The sequence below is a fragment of the Falco rusticolus genome, chromosome W (assembly GCF_015220075.1).
Source record: "Falco rusticolus isolate bFalRus1 chromosome W, bFalRus1.pri, whole genome shotgun sequence".
Classification (NCBI taxonomy): Eukaryota; Metazoa; Chordata; class Aves; order Falconiformes; family Falconidae; genus Falco; species Falco rusticolus.
In genome coordinates, this window is record NC_051209.1 from 4,205,298 (window position 1) to 4,218,072 (window position 12,775).

The 12,775-nt window shown below is 37.1% G+C and overlaps 1 long non-coding RNA gene across 1 annotated transcript; it reads left to right on the forward strand.

Moving 5' to 3' along the window:
• The first annotated feature begins 360 nt into the window (after positions 1-360).
• Positions 361-8,808, forward strand: LOC119140656. Its single transcript, XR_005101672.1, has 3 exons — positions 361-2,260; positions 5,079-5,178; positions 7,640-8,808. It is a non-coding gene; the product is annotated as an uncharacterized LOC119140656 (long non-coding RNA).
• Positions 8,809-12,775: the final 3,967 nt, after the last annotated feature.

The following is a 12,775-nucleotide window of genomic DNA, read 5'->3' on the forward strand; positions in this document are numbered from 1 at the left end:
TTCAGTGGTGTTTAAAACAAATGTAACTTGCTGTTCTGTGACTCCTTCAAACTGAGTCCAGCAGAAAGCAAGCCTGAAATGCAAATGAAGTAGACATGCATTGAAAATATGTGTGTGTGTATGTATAGATAGGTAAGAGATTGCTGCAGCATGTCCTTCCTTTGAGTTCCTGTGCATCCTTCCATTCAGTCTTAGCTTAGCTTTACTGCTGCTTTTTTTGGTGTTTTCTGTTGCCTGCCTTTAACAATGACCTAAGCTGTGAGCTGATGGATATATTAATATTGAGAAGGATACAGACAAAAAAATGCCCTAACTTTGCAGTAGATATTCTGTGTGTGTGTGACTGCTAGCTAGCTGCTTTGGCAGCTGGCTCCTTATAAACAGTATATACTCAGCTGCAAAGACCAGTTTTAACCTGTTTAACTTTATTTACCCTCTTCTGAACTTGAGTGACTAGCATATATTAACACTCAGCTATTTGGGTACAATCGTTCCTCAGTAGATTCTGTGAATCCCTCTCCTGGAAGAGAATTACAGTCACTGAGAAATAAGCTTTCTTGGTTTAGGGCTGTCCAGGTAAGTTGTGTCTCTGTTCTTAATGCATGCCCTGTGCAAACTTGAGTTTTGTGTAGCAATGCTGACCACCGTTTTCAGAGGTCACCAAGGAAGTGTAAAGGAAAATAAGAGTTCAGAGGAAGCTTGCCACCTGGTGGCATGTTGCTATATGGAGCAATACCCCTCTACTGCTGGTACAACGTGGGCACTAAAGCAAATGACATGTACTGTAGCCTACTGTGAGAGGGCTTGTATCAAGACTGTTTTAAGCACAGTATTAAAAAAAAACAAACAAAAACAACAGAGGATTACAGAAAGATTCTGTAACTTCCAGGTATAAATACTTGGGTTTTGTAAGGGGGCTGTTTAACAAGAAATTGACATGAGATAGCTGGAAAGAATTCTCTCACTAGGGCCTGCGTGAAGGCTTCTGGAATTCTTTCAGCAATTCATTCTGTTTACTTCAAGTATTGAAGGAGTCCAACGAGAGAATATACTTTTTCATCTCTATTTGTAATAAAACTTGTAAAGTGTATCTACTGTTGTGGAGGTGCTCAGGAACAGAATGGGACTAATCTGGTCTGGGAGCAGCTGGTAGTTCAAAGAAGGGAATTCCCATTCTTACATGTATTTTAAAATCTGATGCCTGTGAGCTTTTGTTCTGAGGTGATCCATCAAGTTAGATATTCAAAGTGCTCACTGTCTTTTGGGGACTGAGGAATAAGCAGCACCTAGTACTAATGCAAAAGCAATACATCTCTCTGTTCTGCCTTAAGTTGGACTACTGATTTGGACTTGCTTAGATGCCTGTCCAGCCTCGCTAAATGTCAGCAAGCAGATGAAGTAGAAAATGAGGAAAAATATTACCAGCCTAGACCTCCAAATTATTTTGCCCTCACTATGGACTGTGGGTGGATTCTGTGCAAAAGTTCCTTTGACTTATGACAAAGGCCATGAATGGAGAAATGCCTGGTTAAATGCTTACCTAATGGTAACAGGTAAAGCCTGTTACACCAAAATGCTATACACAAGTTTCTGTATCATGCTCTTCTGGGGTGTGATTCTTCTGTTGGCTCCTGGAGCCGCCCCCTTCCCCAGCCAAAAGTGTGTAAGCTTCTGTCCACCCTCCCAGTAGAACTAGGTACCCTTCTTTGGGGGGAAAAGAGGGCTGAATAACAGCAGTTCAGTATATTCCTAGCTTATGTTGAACATGTCTCTGGGCTGAAATTATGACTCCCGTAGTAATGAGAGCACTGAACTGCAACTGTAGCTTGCCAGGCTATCTTCTTGTTGGTAGTTTAGTACAGCATATCCTTAGGTTCTAGACTTGTAATTAGAATGCTGACAAAACTGGGTATTTTTTTCTAGTGGAGTTAGGGTGACTATTAAAATGTCTGCTGGAGGCAAGAATGATGTGGACATATTTCAAAGACCTCTTTGGCTTTTTCCCCACAGTGGACTGAATCTGAAGTACATGCTGATAATTGCTGAAAACTCTCAAACGGGAGGAAGAAAACCTAAGATATTAACAGAGCAGAGTCTACTCATACATTTTTCCTGTTAGCTTAGCTCTTTCTCTGTAATTGCATGTATGAAGCAGCTCAGCTATACTGCATAGAAATTTGCCTGCTCTTAGTCCAAAACCACTTTTGAGGATATAGCTTGGGCTAGAAAGCTGTGAAATCTCTGGAACCTTTTAAAAAAGGTAAGATTAGGTATGTTGAAAATTATAGGAAATAGTTGAGCCTATTTCCAGCAAGGCAGAAAAATCAGATGAAATGGAAAAGTGTGTCAAAGGTTGCTAGTCATGCAAAAACTAGGATGGTAACAGAGTGCTAATGAAGTAATCACTGATAAGATTATTTATGGCTTATGTAGAGTTCAGAAAATAATTGTTTCTGTTCAAGAGATAATAAAAAAATCATTCATGCTAGTTGGAACTTCCTCTTTCCGGGCATACTTAACAGACAACTACTCTATCATTACTGATAATACTTAGCTACAAAAGTTTTAAATACAAGCATTTGTAAATAGCTCCATATGATATGAAAGTTTCACAAACATCATTTATAGCAGCATACACATTGGTCAAATCCAAATTACAGGATTTGAGTAAGAGCTGGAGTTGCAGGGATATAGCTATTTGCCTTAAACTAAAGAAAGGGAAAGCTTTTAAAATGTCTCACCTTAAGATGACTTTTTTTCTTTTTTTTTTTTTTTTTTTCTTTCTTTCGACAATCTTTTCCAAACTGCAACTTACAGTAATACTATATAGCCAGTAAAATAGGTGAAAGGATTTGGAAACAACTGATGAATTACTTTATTAAAAAAAACACAACTAAACCCAAACAACAAAAAAACACCCAAAAACTTACCTAAGCCATCTAATTAAAAAGAGGAAACAGCATGTAACTAATTTCTTAAGCATGATCTGTTGGTCGTTTGCATGATCAGAAAGTCTTACATGCAACAGCTTGCTAGAGGTTTTGTGCACGGTTTTGATAAATGTATTTCTCTTCATACTAAGATGGGAATTTTCTTTTGGGTAATACAGTCTCTGGTGACTAAAAATAAGTGCTTGTTCTGAAAGTGCACAAATAAGAACCATCTCAAATTGCTAGTGGTTTAGTTCTGAAAACCCGTTAAGAAAAAATGGATTAATTTAAAGTTAGTATTGACATTAACATTTGTATATGAAAATTGCAAAACACTGAAGTATGTTTTGCACTATTCCATGCAAGGATTTTGCAAGTTTTGCACTGTTCTGTGTAAATGATCCAATTGCATCCTATGGAGAAATGGCACGAGGAGGAGTTGTATCTGGCCTTATTCTTTGTTGCAAGAATTGACTTACTGTTGTGTTTCAACTTCCTGTCAAGTGTGAAAAGTGATAATGGAGGTGAAGGTCCTTTACCTAAGCAAGCCTGTAACACCAAGGGCTTTGCATTGTTTTAGTTAGATTGGTGCAGGTGTCAGAATACACTGTCCTAATGTAATTTAGCATGTTCCAGAACAGATAAATCATACTGACATAAGCCCTGCTTTATTCTGATGCTGACAGATACACTCCAATCTGAAATTCTTTCATGGCTGTGAACATCTTACTAGTATGCTAAAGGAGTCAGTTGCTTATAATGTGTGCATTAAGGAGATTAAGAAAGCACGGAATCAAATTTCAGTGCTTATCCTGTTGTCAGCAAGAATGACATGATTATAAAAGTGTCTTAAATTTAGGATGTGGTGAAAATTGTCACTTGACAGACACAACTAACATGGTCATGTGCCCTGCTCAACATAAGTATAGAATAAAACCACTTGTTTAAGCCATCCGTTTGGGCACATTTTAAAACAAGTTTGCACGTGGACTACTTGGCCTAAGTGTTGTTAAGACATCCCCATTTGTACTGCAATATGAAATACAGGGTGATGTGCTGATAATGGGCTAGCTTAGTGATTTCTGTAAGTGCAGTAATTAGTAAAATTACTAAAAGGTAAACTACCATAAGCAGAAAGATGCAAGATAATTCCAGCTGGTAGAAAGATGTGTCTCCTCAGTTCCTAGTGCCTTTTGGTTTTTTGGGAGACAAAGATCACTGATTTCATTTTAGGTTCTCAAAGCAGTTACATGTTTCATTGTATTAACGTTAGTGCCCAATAAGTGACATGTTGCTTAAATTCTTCTGAAGCTTAGTTTAATTAATACTTCAATTACTAGTCTTAAGTCCCTGGTGCCTTAGGGTTTATCAGTTCTCTTAAGGAACTGATTTGTGTTCCCTGCTTCAGTGCTGTCTACAACCTGATAGCTGAAACAGTAATCCTTTTATCCTTTGATGTGTTCTTTTTTTCCAATGTCTTCCATAGCAAGCAAAGCACACATTTATCTTGCACGCTGTCTTTCATGAAAGTAAGTCATAAGCAAGGTGTTTTGCAGTTAAAGAATGGATTAAAACTGCTTCTCCAGACAGCGCCGAGTTTGTTGCACAAATGCCTGGAAGCATTTCCAGGTTGCTGCTGCTTGTATGTGCAGAACCAAAGTCCTGTCAGCATGCAGCCATCGTTATGTGCTGATACTGTGCGTTGCTCCAAGTATGTCACATCACCTGCGTTAAAACGGTTGCCATTAATGAAACTATAGATACAAATACTTTTCACTTGGGGCAAAAATCTTGCGGTTATGAGTAAATCGCTTAATTATATACCATTTTTCAGAAGTGCCTAAGTGTCTTAGCCAACATTTTTAGAAGTGTGTAACATCCATGCATCCACTAGTGTCTCTGGCAATTCCTGAAACCTGGCGGTGCTTAACAGTGCAGAATACTGTACATGCAGTTAAAACAGAAGCCAAAGTGGGATTGCAGTTCCAGATGCTTTGGTTCTTGGGAAAGGCTTGATGTGGTAGGCAGGCAGAGCAGTACAGGGCAATCCATATCAAGCTCCTCAGGGCAGGTTCCTTTGTATAGCCTATTGCTCCCAAGGAAAGAAGAAAGGCAAAATATGTTGCGGTTTTTTTTTTCTTTTGAAAGGTACTTGGTTTATTAAGAGCTTCGCCACCCTGTTCTTCTGATGTTGCAGAAGAAGAAGATGAGGATAGTGACTTTAGTCCACATCTGTTATCAGTTTCAGGTGGGTGAGCAGGAGAAGCTTCTTTTCGTTCATTCTGTCTCCCATCACAGTTGTTAAAAATTACTTGGAGTTGAAAAGACTGCTTGCATTTGCAAGTATCTTTGATAGTCTCTGATAATTTGGTTCTGAATGACTTCTTGCCACAATTGCCTTGCATTTTTCAACCTTGTCGTATCTCAGAGATTCTCTGAGGTTTTTGATATGGCAAAAGAACAATGCTGGAATTGTTAGGTGTTTTGTTTTCTTGCATGAAGGATGTTGACACAGATTTCCATGTACAAAGGTTCATTCATGGGTTCTAGGGAGTACCTTAACAGTAACAGTTGCTTCAGATTGGAGGGGTAACAAGAAAGAGACAAAGATAAAACGTTTCTCATTGGCCAGCTGGGAAAAGAAATTTAAGGTGTCCTCCCAGGTAAGCATCTTTCCCTGGTGCATTCTGAAATACTTGTTCCACAGTTATTGTGCCATTTGATCTGTGTTGATTGCTTTCAGTCTTTAGGTTAACAGTGCTGATCAGAGCTCACTTTGATGAGAAGAAATTATTACTGTTATAACAATGCATGGCATTGATTTAAATATTTTAACGGTGAAAATTTTTAAGTAGCTGTAATTCCAAGTTTTTATTTTTGTATAGGGAAGTTATCTGTTCTGTGCTTTTATTTACTTATATCTATTATGAAAATTATTTGAATTGTCTTTAGTGAAGATTCTTCAGTATTTTTGTTGCAAGGTTAAGATTTTATAAGCAATTTAATTGATTTTAATTGATTTGCCAGTATAAAGAGGAGCATAACTAATAGGGGCTGGTGACTATGCCTGAGGGTACAGAAACTAAGAGAATGTTATGTGAAATGCTTTAATCTGAGACATCATTCACCTGTTCTTTCTTGAAAACAATCCCAGGAAGGGGTACATATGACTAATTGTAGAGGATATGTGTTAATTAGAAATGAGACATCTGCTTGAGTCTATGTCATTAATGAATGGCACTCTATATTCTGCTGCTAAAATATTTTGTGGCTAAGAAAGCATGTAGCCTATGTGTTGGTGGGGCTGTTACAAGGCAACTAAGGGAAGGTGAGGGCCAGCAACAGAACAGCTTTCCTTTTTGGCACCTACTGTGTCGGAGCGGTAGCTGGACATTTTCAGTTTTGGAGCTGGGCTCTGCGAGACATGGATATTGCATGTGCTAATCGGCTGATGAGCTGATTGTATTTTACTGGGTAGTGCTTATTGACCAAGTGCTGACTGTCCCTAGTGTAGAGTTACAAATTAGAAGCTGCAAAGCAAGGGTGGAAAAAGGAGAGGGAAGGTGACTTGAATCATGTGTCATTTGCAATCCCTTTTAGGAAGAATGGCGTAGCAGACAAACGTGTTGGAATTTCAGGGTGCAGAGCAAGATGGAGAAGATCCTTTTGGTTACAAAGATGAAAGCGCTGCTCCGGCAGTCTGAGAGTATATAAGTATAGGGCTAGAAGCTGAAAAGGAAAAGCTACAGAATTGCAAATGGAAGGTCATTTGCCTTAAAAATGTCAAAGATAAAAGCACTGTGAGTAATGCTGTGAGCTTCTGGTAATATCAGAAAGCTTGAGACAAATTGGTGTCTGTGGCATTCTCTACATTGTTGTTAAGATGCTTGATCTGAGAATTGAGCCACTAAAAAAACTAACTTTCTGCCTGTTAACATGGTGAGCTTTAAAAAAAATGTTAACCTCACCTAACTTCTTGAAGTGAGTTTGGAATTTAGAGGTGGTGTTGAGGTAAATACAAAAGGAAATGCCTTTTATTTTTGCAGAAGCTGAAACTTAGGGTTAGTATAGAACTGCTGAGGTTAAACTTTGGCTCTTTATCCCAGTGATGTGCCAAAATTGGTATTTATTGTTCTAGAGTCCTGAGCCGAGCTATGTATACCTGTGATAATGCGAAAAGCATTTCCTTACAGTGTGCTTTGCCTTGCCTATACTGAGGCAGCACTGGTCAGAGAGATGAGTATATCTGCAGAGATATTTATTGATAAATGCAGATGAAGATGGTGGGATAATGTAGGTAGAATTTTCCGTTGTGGAATTGATGCACCACACAAGTGATGTGTATGTGAAGAGGAGGGGATAATGATGACACGTGGCTGGGATTGTAGTTGCAAGGAGAGGGGAACACATTTTTGTTTCATGATTGATTGATACATGCAGAGCAGCAGATAGGATCATGCCTTTCAAACATGTGTTTAGGAGCAACACAAATAGGTGCTGGCTGCTGGTAGCCTCTGTGGCTGCAGGTGGTACCTGAGCAAAAGGTTTGATTACACTGTCCTGCTAGGTATTAATTTATTTTTCTTGAAGTATTTGTAAAGTCCATCCTGTGAATAGTCTACAAAAGTGGTCTGAGTCACTTGTGTCACCTGGTAAGCCTCAGCAAAAAAAGTGGAAGCAGTAATAACACTCTTGACTTGCTTTTCTAGATGTTTGTGAGACTATTGCTGAAACACATTCTGAGAAGGATGACGGGGCATTGGGAACTACGATAGATGAGTCAGCAGCACCACCAACATGGTATGATGTTAATGAGAAATTGATGAAAAAGCAGTGGGAAAAATTAGAAATATACTTGTTGGAGTTGAATATATTGCACCTCTTGATCCTTAGTGGAATATTTCAGTAGCCCACTCCTTACATGTCACATCTACCTGATTTAGCAAGATGGTTCTAAAGTAACCGTCGCTTTCTCCAGCTATTGACTGATTGATCAGCTGGTGCTGAATAGGATGTGCAGCAGCCAAATTGCAAGGTTTTTATCTCACTTTTAACTACATTCTTTCTAGCTTTAAGAGGTGGGTGGAGAAAACAGAATTCTGTTTCTCAGATTGGATCAAGGTAGGCATATATGTTCAGTATAACCTGAGAATAAAAGGACAGACATTGACAAGAGCCCTTCTTTTGTGTTTAAAAAATCCCAAACAACTAAATCCGAACTGAGACGAATAAATGTGACTTGCAAGCAGAACTACTGTGCTAAACCTTTGCAACAATGCTTTTCTCATGAATCTTCTAAAATAACTTTGTTCTGTAATTTCTTTTACTGCAGTTCCAGCAAAGAATAGAATGCAAACCAATGGTATTTTAAAACCTTTTGGCTTGTTTGTCATTTACTTAGTCCAGGAAGGTTTCATGACTTTTTGAATAACATTGCATACCATAATAAGACTCCTACAGATACTTGAAAGTTGCCTACTAGGAGAGAAAAGGAGTTAGCAAAGGAAAGCTGTCCTGTAATAGACATCAGTAGGTGTAGTTGCATGTGAGTCTCAACAGTTGTTGAAGTGGTTAACAATTAAAGCCTGGATTTCTCCAGTGGCTTAATTGGCTCTATAGCACATGGGAGAAGCTTCTGGCATCATCTCACAGAAGCCTCCCCTGCAGCTCCCCCACTACCAAAACCTTGCCACATAAACCCAATACAAGCAGTAAAGAGAACAGGGGGGAGAAGTGAATATTACGTGCATATGAACTCCATAACTGTGGATTATGTGTAACTATTTTTAACAATATGCTTAAAGATTTCTTTACAGATGATACAAACAAATAACTCTGTAGGGGTAGGTGACCTTTGGAAAACAACATTATCCTTTTTATCCACAGAATGTCAGAAGATACATTTGACACTATGTGGTTGTGGATTATAATCCTGCTGTGTGCTTTACGGTTGGCTATGATGTGCAATCACTTACAGGCCTATCTGAATTTAGCCCAGAAATGCATGGATCAGATGAAAAAGGAAACCAGCAGGATAAGTACAATTGATTTACAAAAAATGGTAAATATAATGGCACTAAGGTTACATATATGTGGGTGCTTTGTCTGTGCAAATTTTTTCCATAGAAAAACATAAACATCTGGTTTGGTGTCTTCCTTGGCACCAGAACTGAAATTTGAATGAAGCTTCCTATACTATATCCTTTATAAAAATAATACCGTTACAGCAAAATTCTGTAACCCAAAATATGCAAAGATGCATCATCCATATTATTCAGGTATTTTGTCTTAAGTTGTTCCTCTGTTGTTCTAAGAGATCCCATCATGAAGTATTCTTTACAAATATCTTGGCAAGCCTTATGTTTATCTTGATGAGTTTCTATTCAGCATGAATTGAATCTGGGGAGTGTATAGAGTAAATGGTGGTTTCTTAGCTACAGCATGGAAAAAAGTCAGATTTAGATAGGAGGGCAAAATACTGTTACCTAATCCCAACTGTAATTTTTAAATTGGGGCAAGATTTAAGATAGGATGGTTATATTTTGCGATAAAATAAGACATGTTTAGTTCTGTAAGACTGCTCTCAAAGTCCACTAAATACAGTCCTGTCTGGTTTTACTAGCCATGCCTACTTCCTTTTCTTCTGGTGCTTTTGCCAGTAAAATCTTTCATATCTGTCCTCCTACAATGATCTTTCATTTTTTTATTTGCTCTTTTCGTCATATGCCATCATTTCTTAAAATATTTTCTCATGCTTTTTCTTCTGTCAGTGTTTTACTGCTTTTTTTCTCATGTTAGTTTTTTGATGCTTGATCATCTTAAAGCCCTTTGAGGTTTTAAAGCTATTTCCAAAAATGTCAGGGCTGCCTTCATCTATTTTTGCCATCCTGTATTTTATTCTTTTCAAAAATGCAGTTAACTTTATTTTACTGCTTGCTTGCTATTGATTTAATGGCTTTTTTTCCTTCTTCATTTGTTCTAGCTTTTTAGATCAACAGTTTATATAAATATGTAATGTAACAATCTTGAGAAAGCTGGAACCAGATTGGGAGCAGGGGGTGGGATACATCTGAGTGGTTTTCAATGAAATATAATGTGTACCTGAAATAAAGATAATTTAAATGTTTTGTTATTGATGAACTTCTAATGAAAATTCCTCTTGTCATTTTTTTTTAAAGTACTGGTGTTTTCCATTTGGAGGTCTTACAAATATCTCACTTTGAAAAGGGACTGCAATATTAACCAAATAATGTTTGTCTTTTATTCCTCACTACTTACTTACTTTCTGAGAATTTTAAGAGGAAAAGATACCTTTGACAAAGAATCAACATTTCTGTCTGTCTTCCTCCATTTCACCCTCCTTTTCTCACTTTAGTAATGGGACTTGATATCCTGATGTTTTTTCCTATCCACAGATTTTTCCGTAAGTTAAGAACTAACGTGTTTAGAATTGACCCATCTAACTTAGTTAAGGATTGGATTTGGGTGTTTTTTGTTTTTTTTTTTTTTACTTTTTTTCATTGTTTTGGTTTAAATACATTTGCCTGTGAAGGATTAGTTCCTTTAAATAGTTTAAATAACTTTGAATTCCAGCTGAAATATAAACAAACTTGTTATTGGTTGTTTAAGCACTGCACTTTTATTATAGAAGTCTCTTTAGATAAAATATTAGGATAGTGATAAATCCAAGTATTCTAGCATGATTCAGGGAAGTCCAAATATAACACTATTTCTGAGCTATTTCTGAGCTTAGAGAAGTTGATTAGGAAGAGGAGAAGGGATTGTAACAAGCCTATTCTTCTACTTTCCAGGCAATATTTTCAGGCAGCACTTGTCCTCTTTCGATACCTTACCAAGTTTTACGTTTTCCCAGGTGTTAAAGGGACTCTGGTAATTTCAGCTGCAGTTTTTTTCTCATTCTGACTTCTCTTGTATAAGAGTCAACAAGTAAAGTATCAAGAAAAAACAGGTAGTATCAATGCAAGAGAACATCCTTGTACAGAAGGCCATGCTTTAGAAAATTAATTTCTATGGCTGTTGATCTTCAGCTTCTTTTAGTCACAAATACTGGAAGACGTGAGAAGAAATACATGTTTCCCTGGATTATAAAGTCAAACTCACCTATGAACAAAATTCCCATCAAAATGCATCAATTAGCTAGCATAACTTCTGTGCATATGTAATATGGTTAGTTAGTACAGAAATTTCAACTAACCTCAAAGGAACAATTTAAAGTTTTGCACTTTGTCACAATAACTACAGCTAACTGGTAACAGAGGTCTTGGATTTAATGCATAGAAAATATAAAAGTATTGAATCCTGAAACCTATTATTTAAGTCTCATAGAAATGTTGGAAGGATCTACAAGATAAGCCTTATAACTATTTATTCTCCAAGGTCCCTGTTTTCCATTTGAACATTAACTTGTTTTTCCTTATAAGTTTTTTAACAGTTTTGAAATGTTATTCGTTGTGTTTTGGCATATGATGCAATTTGTGCATTTATTTGTTATCCAGAAAACCTCTAAATTTAACCCACTGTTAATTTTGTGCCTACTAAGTTACTAGAATGTTTTGCCTAAGACTGAAGATTTAAGCTCACAGTGAAAATAGAAAATGTTGAATGAAAATGAGACCCCAAAAATTGTGTGTTCTGTTGAGGAAATCTTTCTATTATGGCTGAGTAAAATCTTAATAGCAGAAGGCAACAGCAGGTTGCTTATATCCTAAATCAAATATTAAAAGTGAATGTTTACCATAACGAGTAAGACTCTTATTTTCAGCATCTGCAGCCTAAATCTGAAGTCTGAAATGATAAATTAAGAGCAATATTTTGACCTTACAGATATTTACTCTAAAGAGCATATAGGGCAACAAGTATTGTAGCTAAATGCTACATCTTGTTAAGCAAGCTGATGTAGTCAGTCTGTACTTCAGAGTGACATTTGAACAACTTTTACTTTAGAGAGATCTGCAATATTGTGTGGCTTTGGCAATGCATGTACGCATACATGTATGCAATGTTGATGTCATATCTAATCTTCATTCCTGATAATAGACTGAAAACAATCTGGGAGGTGGGGGAGTGAATGGGATTCACAAACTCAGGAACAGAAGTGATGAGTTGAGGCTTGTTCTGTGTAACCTGGAATAAGTGGGACCAAACACTATAAAACTGCAGGGGGGAATGTTTGTGGGGTTTTGTTTGATTTGTTTTTCATATGAAAAGTTGTGGAGGATTTAAGCACTAGAAAAATGACTTCTAGAGAGAAACATAAAAAGAAATCTGAAGAATGTCAAGAGGATATTCAGAACTTTATATCTTAATGTGGAATAAAAACTGCATAGGGAAAGACTAATCTTAGAGGAAGACAGAACAAGAACAAGTGACTAGAACCCAACACTTGATAAATTACAGTAGTGGAAAATACACTGTTTTAACAGAGTGAGTAGCTAATTAAATTATAACCTGAAGTGGTGAATTCTTCACTGGGTTGTTTTCAGACATTTCTTTTATAAGCTGCTATTGGTAAGCAAATTACTGGTCTCAGTGAAAATGTACATGCACTTATTGGTCACTATTCTATAATATTCTTTTGGATTTTGGCTATGAGGAAGAGCCCAGCCAGCTTTTTGCATTCCACCAGGGAATTTAAATCTCCTGCTATGTGTATTTTGCTTATTACCTCCTTAAGCCACTGAAACTTTTATCCCTGACAGTAATATTAATGATTGACACGTGGTTTTCAAAGATGAGTAAAACTGACAGCTGTTTTGTATTTTTCTTGTGTGTGGATAGAGTAACTTCAACTAAAAAGTCCAATAACTCCATTCTCTAAGAACGTG